This window comes from Triticum aestivum, chromosome 3D (genome assembly GCF_018294505.1).
Source record: "Triticum aestivum cultivar Chinese Spring chromosome 3D, IWGSC CS RefSeq v2.1, whole genome shotgun sequence".
NCBI classification, from domain to species: domain Eukaryota; kingdom Viridiplantae; phylum Streptophyta; class Magnoliopsida; order Poales; family Poaceae; genus Triticum; species Triticum aestivum.
In genome coordinates this window covers 81,113,294-81,123,575 of record NC_057802.1, presented here as the reverse complement: position 1 = coordinate 81,123,575, position 10,282 = coordinate 81,113,294, and the positions used below count along the sequence as shown (strand labels likewise).

The 10,282-nt window shown below is 54.3% G+C and overlaps 1 pseudogene; it reads left to right on the top strand.

Moving 5' to 3' along the window:
• Positions 1–381: 381 nt before the first annotated feature.
• LOC123074193 (aspartic proteinase CDR1-like) lies at positions 382–1,817 on the top strand (annotated as a pseudogene).
• Positions 1,818–10,282: the final 8,465 nt, after the last annotated feature.

Below are 10,282 nucleotides of genomic sequence, written 5' to 3'. Positions count from 1 at the left end.
ATGAAGCATAAAAGTATTACGCATAGACACAACACGTAATAATCACACATTAAAAAAAGAAAAAATAGAAGAGAAAATACTCAGATAAATCTTCGCGTTAGATTAATGACATAAGACTTAGATGTGCAGTACGTATGACACATCTTTAGCAAAGGAAAACTGATTACGATAACGCGGTGAGCTGCTAAATGGCACTCAACAGTTCATGAAACATGACTAGTACTCCATATCATATCCCGACTTACCACACTCGTCTCCCCATTAACCATCTACCGTTATAATCTTATGCAAATTCGCCTATAAATACGGCTCTCTGCATAGAAGCAGCGGCAGCAAAGCAACCCCAGTAGAGCTAATCCTTGGGAGTTAACCTGGGACACAATGCCTGGGACGATGGTATCCCGCGCTCTCCTGCTCGTCGGCGTCGCCCTGACGGCGCAGCTGTGTGCGTGCACGGCGTACGCCGGCAGCGGCGGCGATGGCTTTAGCGTGGAGTTCATCCACCGTGACTCCGTCAGATCGCCGTTCCACGACCCGACGTTCACCGCGCCCGCCCGCGCGGCGGTCCGTTGCCCGCGCCGCGGCGTTCTCGCGCTCCTACGTCCGCGCCGACGCGCCCTCAGCTGACGGCTTCGTGTCCGAGGTCACGTCCAGGACAAGCGAGTACCTGATGGCCGTGAACATAGGCACGCCGCCCACTCGCATGGTCGCCATCGCCGACACCGGCAGCGACCTCACCTGGCTCAATTGCAGCTACGGAGGCGACGGTCCTGGTCTGGCGGCCGCCCGTGACGCGGACGCGCAGCCGCCGGGCGTCCAGTTCGACCCCTCCAAATCGACGACGTTCGGCCTTGTGGACTGTAACTCCGGCACGTGCAGCGAGCTCCCCGAGGATTCCCATTCCTGCGACGTTCGGCCTTGTGGACTGTAACTCCGGCACGTACGCCAACTCCAAGTGCACGTACATCTACTCCTACGGCGACGGCTCCCACACGAGCGGCCTCCTCGCCACAGAGACCTTCACCTTCGCCGACGCCCCGGGCGCCCGCGGCGATGGGACGACGCGCGTGGCCAACGTCAACTTCGGCTGCTCCACGAACTTCGTCGGCGCGATCGTCGGGGACGGCCTCGTCGGCCTCGGCGGCGGCGACCTCTCCCTCGTCAGTCAGCTCGGCGCAGACACCTCGCTCGGCCGGAGGTTCTCGTACTGCCTCGTGCCCTACTCCGTCAAGGCCTCCTCCGCGCTCAACTTCGGCCCCCGGGCCGCCGTCACGGATCCGGGAGCGGCGACGACACCGCTGATCCCATCGAAAGTGAAGGCATACTACATCGTCGAGCTCCAGTCCCTCAAGGTTGGGAACGCGACCTTCGCGGCGCCGGACCGGTCCCCCGTCCTCGTCGACTCCGGCACGACGCTCACATTCCTCCCGACGGCGCTTGTAGACCCACTGGTGAAGGAGCTGACCCGGCGGATCAAGCTCCCTCCGGTGCAGCCGCCAGAGGAGTTCCCCCTGCTGCTGTGCTTCGACGTAAGCGGGGTGCGGGAGGGGCAGGTTGCGGCCATGATCCCTGACGTGACGCTGGGGCTGGGCGGCGGCGCTGCGGTCACGCTGAAGGCGGAGAACACGTTCTTGGAGGTGCAGGAGGGGACTTTATGCTTGGCGGTGTCTGACCAGTTTTCTCCTATGTCCATCATCGGGAACATCGCGCAGCAGAACATGCACGTTGGGTACGATCTCGACAAGGGCACCGTCACCTTCGCTCCAGCAGACTGCGCGCGTTCCTACCCCGCCCCCTCACCCTCCGGTTCTGTGTAGCTTATGAAAGCGGAAAATTAAGGTTCCGCTAGGTGCCGGCAGATCACGGACCCTTAATCGAGTACTAAGATTCGTGGGCAGAATAATGTATAACTCGTGAACTTGTAACCCAAATGAAATACACTGCAATATATTCTTCACGTGGTACAATAGGTCTCATATTTTTAAGTCCAATAGAATGATAGCCCTACAAAAATCTACAAATATTTTACGGTTGCATGTATGCGCTGTCCTTCTCTGTCCCAAACAAATGCACTCATTTATTTTACTTTTACTAACTTAAATCATTCACATCTTTCAAATAAATATTTTGATTTTAAAATTTTCCGTATATTTGAACTCATGTCCCAAAGACCTTTAAAAAAGGCCGATTTTGTATACATTTTAAATGAGTTTAAAGTTTATTAAACATATTTCACCCACTTAAAATCTTTTGAATAGAATGATTTCAATCAGCTTCACAAGTTGACATTTCATTTTCATATTGTTTTTCACTTTTATAACTTACATTTCACTTTTCATTGGCTTGTTTCAGAAAATCACATCTATTCTTGAAAGAACACATTTCACTCTTTTATAACGAACTGTTACACATTTTAAAATAATCAGTTTCACAAGTTGACATTTTAGTTTCATATTGTTTTTCACTTTCATAACCTACATTTCATTTTCATTGGTTTGTTTCCCATTTTTCTAGTGAAATAGGTTTTTTCACATATGGAATGTGAAATGAAAAAAAATTAAATGTGTTTGAAATGTATCCAAATTTGGTTTAGTTGTCTTGACGCAGGGAGTCCAAGTATATAAAAAATTCCCAAAAAGAGTCTATAGTTTAAATGATATGGTTGATTAAATTGTCTAAGATGAAATAAAGTCTATTTTTTGAGAAAATGAAGTAAGTCTATGGATTCATTTTGGAGGTTGAGAGAGAGAGAGAGAGAGAGAGAGGAGAGGAGAGAGCTGCATGTGTATTTTTCCTGACAAAAGGTGTATTTTGGGCCCATTAAGCTGACACTGATTTGTCTAAAAAGAAATATACAAGAAATATACAAGTACTAATACTATACATTTAGGTGAGCCATAACTTCACACGAATCTCAGAAAATGTGAGTGATCTCAGATGTATCGGCATGTAATGGTAACACGCAAAATGACCCCCGGTAGCTATACGACTAAAAAAAAGATACAAGTAATACTAGTAGAATGCCCGTGTGTTGCCACGGGTATTTCAAAAATTTACTGGTTGCATATATAAGCATAAAAGAATCTACAGCCAGGCATCCCCAAAAAATTATTGGTTGCATATATAAGCATAAGAGCATCTACATCCAAGCATCCCAAACCCCGCCCCAAACGCTCGAGCGGACGGCCCGGTCATTGACCGAAAAAAAACCCACCCAGGCGCCTCAAACCGCCCTGCCTGACCGGCACCCCTCAGATCCAGCCCACAAATAGGGCGGATATGGGGTACACACACGTCGGACCCGACCCACCCCAACCCCACGCCGTCCACAAAAAAATTCCAATCCCCACAATCTGGGAACCCTAACTTAGTTCACTCCGCTCTCGCGGCGTCTCTTCTTCTCCCTCTACTCCGATTTCTTCGATTCCGATCCACTCCGACAAGCATATCGTGTGCCGGTAGCTGCTCCGACTCCGACCTTGATGTCGACAAGGAGTTGGCCCTTTGCATTGCCCTCCATAAGTCCAAGGTGGACACAGGGGGCAGTTCCGGATCTCCAGCCTCGCCTCTCCCCAGCCGGTGCAGCACGGACACCAGAGCTGGCCCCTCCCTGCGCACGCGCAGCTTTGCAAGGGCAGCGGTGAGTGCTTGTGCCCGGCCCGCCGGCCCGGACGCACATGCCAGAATAGGAGGTGTGCGCCGCCCGTCGCGAGAAGCAGTGTGCAAGGGAGAGGGACGCGGCGGAGCAATCCATGTGTCACCATTGCGGGTAGCCGACGGAGCCCGATGAGGATGAGCGGCTCCTCGCTTGGGTCTACTGTCGGTCGCCTACGATGGCGGAGAGGGACGCTCAGCGGCTCCACCAGAAGAACACCGCAGTAGGAGCACAAGGCGGCGAAGGCAGTGGCGGAGGCAGCTCGCGAAGCTCAAGCAGCAGTAGGACAGGGCTATCCAACGGCTCAAGGGCTCATCGTCCTCTCCGACTCCTCCGACGACGTCGACGACCACGACGCCTCGTCCGATAACTCAGACTATCCTCCAACATCCGCCAACGCCTACAGCTACGTCGTTAGACCGAAGGGGAAAGGGCCGACAAGGAAGTGGTGAAGATCCACCTTCTCCACTTTAATTTCAAGTTTTTAAATATAGTTTAAAGTTGTCCATCGTTTATGTGCATTATGTGAACTTTGGCAATCTTCGGTGAATGGATAGTGCATTCATAGTGCATTTCTATATTCAATTGTATGTCCATTTCATAATCTATGTAGTTTTATCGAGGTTGCATGGTTACGTAGTTTTATCGATGTTGCATGGTTTAGTATTGGATATGAGATACACGGACGTGGACGTCGATTTTTGAGGACTGGCCGGTTTTGCCAAGTCCGGCTGTAGGTGCTTTAAGGCACGTCAAATTTCCAGCTTGGCATAAAAAGTGACCATGGTCTAAATTTTTTTAAGCCTTGCAATATCATTATCCTTGTTGAATCAAATTAGGCACTATATAAATCTGCCAAAAAAACTCACTATCTAAACTGCATAATAACCTGAAGAAAAAATTGCTTAGTTATTATGATAATCTTGCTTGTACAAGTATGATAGCCAGGATAATCATCTAGATGTTTTAATATTTGAAAGCAAAAAACACCAACAATAATGAGGCCCTTAAGAAATCACAATATATATCCTTCCTAATATTCAGATCTAGTGGGAAAACTCCTAGCCAACGGTGTGCACATAATAGAAACAACAATGTTTTTCTACATTTGCTAAATAATCATGGGAACCGAAGATGACTTGGGGCTTCAGGATCCAATAGTATACATACATGATCGATGCGACGAAGCATTTTGGCAGCGAGCAGGATGGCAAGCTTGGCGTCCAGGAGGAAGGGTCACGACAGATGTTGAAGAAGCAGTGTATGACACTATCGGCCGAGGTTGAAGATGCAGTCGAAGGCGGAGTGTCGGTTTACAAAAGTAGGGGCTCTCCTTTTAACCCCTTTACTTATGCACGGGCAGTCAGAGCCGCGCCCACGGCCACACTAGGTAGGGCAGAGGAGGGAAGCCCGAGGCACAAGACAAACAGAGCAACGCCACGACCAGAAACACAAAGAGCAGAAGTGTGAGGTGGGCTCCCCCGGCAAGAGCCTTGCCGGGGCGGCCTCCGCAGCCCCGGCAAGAGCCTTGCCGGGGCAACTTGCACGATGCCAGCGGAGCGCCACCCTTGAGCCAAGGGCTCCAACACCACCAACTACGTTGGAACCAAGGCTCGGGAGGCACCTCCCTGGTGGCATGCAGATCTTTCTGAAGATCATAAACATACAAGATCAGATGAGGACCAGAAGACGACGATCCTCGGCGAGATCCTAGCCAAGGAAACCCACGAGGCCCCCAGCAAGATCCTTGCCGGGGACGACCGCGATGCCACGGCAAGACCCTTGCCGGAGCCCCGGCAAGGCCCTTGCCGAAGACACCTGCGAGGCCACAACCAGGCCCGCGTATGCCAAGACTCCACCGCCGTTCCCATATAGCTGTCGGCCCAACCAGCTGGGCAGGCACCTGCGTAGCAACGTGTGGCTTCGGGGCCAACTCAGCAAGCACCTGCGTCGTGGCATGCAGATCTTCGTGAAGATCCTACCACCGCGCCATCGCAGCAGCCTGCCAGCCTGCGTGGCGCTGCATGCCTCGTTGGCCTGGGCGCGTGTCGGAGCAAGGCGGAGCGGCGACGGACGGGACGGGCCTCATCGTCACCCCCAATAAAGCAACGGGACACCTAAGGGAGCGCATTTAATGCGTCTTGTCCCGTAATGACAGGTGATAAGCTTACGCACTGTACTCCTTTCCACCTCCTGTGTGCCACCGTGGCGACCCCTTTTGTCTATAAAAGGAGGCCCGAGGCGTCCAGGAGAAGGATTCGGATCTTTTGGGATAGACGCGCACCGTTGCTAGCTCAAGAACTCAAGAACACTCAAATACATATACCAAAGCAGGACTAGGGTATTACGCATCCTCGCGGCCCGAACCTGGGTAAACGATCCTTGTGCTGACCGCAAGACCCGCTCTTTGAACAACCCCGCGCCCGCCAACCGTAGAAGGGATCCCAGTGATTCCATAGGTGTCGTTTCCCCGACATCTTTGGTGCGCCATGTAGGGGACACGCAGTTGTGAAAATCCGGTCTAGCAGTTAGTCTAGTAGTTCTTCATCGCCATGGCTCCCAAGAAGAAGACGATCACGGCGATCGGTTCATCCAGAGCCGGACTGCCCGTACCGGTGCGGGCGAACAGCGGGGCGGTCGCGGACGGAAGCCGAGCTGCGGCCCACGAAGACCCACATCTCTCTGGCAGTCAGAGCCGGGCGAGCGGCATCGTTCGTGCGCGAGACAACGGCCCGCACGCCGCCAAATCGAAAGACGGAGCTGGGCCCCTCGCAGGCGGCGCGGGGCCCTCCAAGGGAGGCGCGGCGACCTCCAAGACGCCTACGCCAGCACCCACAACGCGCTCTCCCCACGGTGTGCGCGACGAGCAGCGTGACCACGCTGGTGAACCCGGACGCCGCCGTGGGAAGAGTCCTGTGCATCATTCGACGAAGGAGGCCAGCCTGCCCGCCGAAGTGCTGACGAAAATGGCGCACAGCCGTAGGGTCGTGATGGAGCTCCTTCTAACATGGTTAGGAGTCGGAGCGCGTCACGGTCCACGCAGCTTTGGCCGCCACCCACGCCAGCAGGAGCTTTGGCACGCGCGCAGCTGCTCCTCGACTTCCCTCCTGCTGCGGAAAAGCTCGACGAGTGGAGAGCCACCATCCGGAGCCTCATCAGTGTCGCCAACAAAGATGAGCTGCGACCAGCGGGGCCCTCAGGCCGATGCTTCGTCGAGCCACCACATGCCAACGGTGGACGGACCGGAGGTGCTGCAGCCACGATGCACTCTCCTCCCCCACGCCAGTTGTCACGGGTGCCGGTCCGTCGTGATGACGCTTGTGATAACATTTCCATAGCGTCGTCCGACCCACGGACCCACCGCGATCAGCGCCAAGTTCTTCGGGAGCGAGCCCATGAAGACGCTCGAACCACCATCCAGCGCCGGCGCGATGCACGCCACCTGTCAGATAGGCGGGCAGGGCCCACTATGGACCACCCAGCACCGGGAGGCTTCGGTGGCCTACCCTACGAGGTGGGTTGCCCGGCCTTTACCCGTGAGCTGCGGCAGTTCCAGTGGACGTCCCACCGCACGTTCAAGCCCAACGTCGGCGAGAAGTACAACGGCAAGACCCACCCGTCGGAGTTCCTCAGCATCTACACCATCGCGATGCAAGCCGCTGGAGCTCGCGACGACAAGGTGCTTGCCAATTACTTCCCTTGGCACTAAAACCCAATGTCATGTCATGGTTGATGCACTTGCCGGCGGATTCCATTTCTTCTTGGTCGGAATTCGTTGGTGCCTTCACTGGAGGCCACCAGGCTCATGGCCGGGCAAGAGATTTGCATATCATCCCCCAAAAGGAAGGTGAAACCCTGCGCAAGTACATACAGAGGTTCAGCCGGGTGCAGTACAACATCTCAGATGTTCATCCCGCCGCCGTGATTAGCGCATTTCATCAGAATGTGCGCAACCGCAAGATGCGTAAAGAGCTGGTGATGAACAAGGTCAAAGATGTGGCGGAACTCTATGTTCTGGCCGATAGATGTGCTCGAGCTGAAGAAGGAAGGAAGTACCCCGGCGAGGACGCCGGCGCGGAAACCGACTCTACAGACGAAGACACCGCCGCCCCGACGAAGAAGGGTCGGCGTCGCAACAGGAAGCGCAAGGGCAAGGCCGTGCTTGCCGTCGAGAGATCCGACGATACCAGTGCTGCCAAGAAGGCCCAGGCAGACGACCCCGGCAAGGAGATTGCCGGGTGCGCCACTTGTCGGGCCTTGGCGGCTGCCGATAAGCCAGGAGGCTCCGACAAGCAGTACTTCAAGATCCACCGCGCCAAGGGCCACGACCTCCAGAACTGCCGACAAGTTGAGCTGCCTGCTGAAAAGCAAAAAGCCAAGTATGAGAGGCAGGACAAGGAGAAGGGTCGGGATGGTGCCGAAGGATCCGGCAAGAAGCATGGCAGCCAGGGAGGCCACCACGGCAGGGATAACCAGCAAGAGAGGCCCGCTCGGGGCCGCGACAAGAAGCAGGAAGACGATGATCATGACAAGGATGACGAGTCCGGCGAGCATGAGTTCCAGAAAGCTACGGAGGCCCTATGCGTCGATGGTGGCGCCTCGCTGCATACCTCTCACCGCCAGCTCAAGCAGTGGGCGCGTGAGATCGCAGCGGCAGAGCCATCATTCGACGCTCAGAAGCCACTGAAGTGGTCCAGTGCGCCTATCATCTTTGACACCGAGGACCACCCTGATCGCACAACTGCGGTCGGGTGTTTGTCGTTGTTGGTTTCACCAACGATACGCAACCTCAAGGTGACAAAGATGCTAGTTGACGGTGGGGCCGGTCTGAGCTTGATCTCGCCCGTTGTGATCAAAAGGCTACAGATTCCTGATGGAGACCTCGAGGAGACGGGCACGTTTCAAGGGGTCAGCCCGGGAAGGAGTCAGCCGAAGCGTAAGGTCACGATGCCTATGATGTTTGGGGGCGAGTTGAACTACAGGACGGAGAGGATTTTCTTCAATGTAGCCGAGATCCCCGTGCCCTACAACGGGATCCTCGGCCGCCCAGCACTAGCCAAGTTCATGGCGGCGTCGCATTATGCCTACAACACGCTGAAGATGCCTGGGCCGATGACCATCATCACCGTCCCCTGCGACAAGAAGGACGCGCTGATCTGCGTCGACCAACTCTATCGAGAAGCCGTTGCAGCAACTGCCGCCAAGGCACTTGCTCCTGCCGCTGAAGCTCCGGGAGGGATGAAGACCGACAAGACCTCTCGCACCCACTACGGCAAGCGCAGCTCTTCGGAGTGTTGTGCTCCCGTCGAGGACGTGCCAGAGAGCTCCACCGGCAAGCGCAAGAAATCCAGAGCTGCGCCACCAGAGACCAAGAAGGTGTCCGTCAAGGAGGATGGCACGGGAGGGGCTTTCACCATAAGCTCCACCCTCAACAGCAAATAGGAAGGCGCGCTCGTCACTTTCCTGCGGGCTAATGTTGATGTTTTTGCATGGCAAGCATCCGACATCCCCGGCTTTCCCAAGGAGGTGATTGAGCACCATCTTGCTGTCTGTCCTCATGCGCGACCCGTGAAGCAGAAGGTCAGGAAGCAAGCTTTGGAAAGACAGGAATTCATCACACAGGAGATCAGGAAGTTGGAAGCGGCAGGCTTGGTGAGAGGAGTACTCCATCCGACGTGGTTGGCCAATCCGGTGGTGGTGCGCAAGGCAAATGGGAAGTGGAGGCTGTGTATTGATTACACAGATATCAATAAGACCTGTCCAAAGGACCCTTTCCCGTTGCCGTGCATTGACCAGATTGTTAACTCCACAGCCGGGTGTGACTTGTTATCGTTCCTCGACGCCTACTCAGAATACCACCAGATCTTCATGACGAGAGAAGATGAAGAGAAGACAACATTCATCACCCCATGTGGTACATATTGCTTTTTGCGAATGCCTTTTGGGTTGAAGAGTGCTGCTCGATGTTTGCAACAGCAGTCCAAATTGGTTTTGAGCCCTAGCTACATAGAAATATGGAAGCTTATATGGATGACATAGTGGTCAAAACCAAGGACAGGGCAACACTTGTACAAGATTTAGAAGAGACGTTTGCAAATCTGCGCAAGATCAACCTCAAGTTGAACCCTGAGAAGTGTGTCTTCGGTGTTCCGTCCAGCAAACTTCTCGGGTTCTTTGTGTCATAGCGCGGGATTGAGGCGAATCCAGATAAGATCAAGGCCATTGAGCAGATTGAGGCGCCCAAGCGGATCAAGGACGTGCATCGGCTCACTGGCTGCGTTGCCGCCATGAGCAGATTCATCTCCAAGTCTGCTGAGGGTGCCCTTCCCTTTTTCAAAATCTTGAAAAAGGCAGGCCCAATGGAGTGGACCCCAGAGGCCGAAGCGGCACTAGAGGATTTGAAGAAATACCTCTCCTCTACACCAATACTGGTTGCGCCTAAACCACAAGAGCCGTTGCTGCTGTATCTCGCGGCAACGAATCAAGTGGTCAGTGCCGCGCTAGTGGCACAGAGGGAGGTCGATGAAGAGGCAGTGGCAACGGCAGGGCCTGGTGCCGGCAAGGCAAGGCCCCCGGCAGAGTCTGACGCCATCGGGACGGGGCCCGTGCGACCAAATGAAGTGGTGT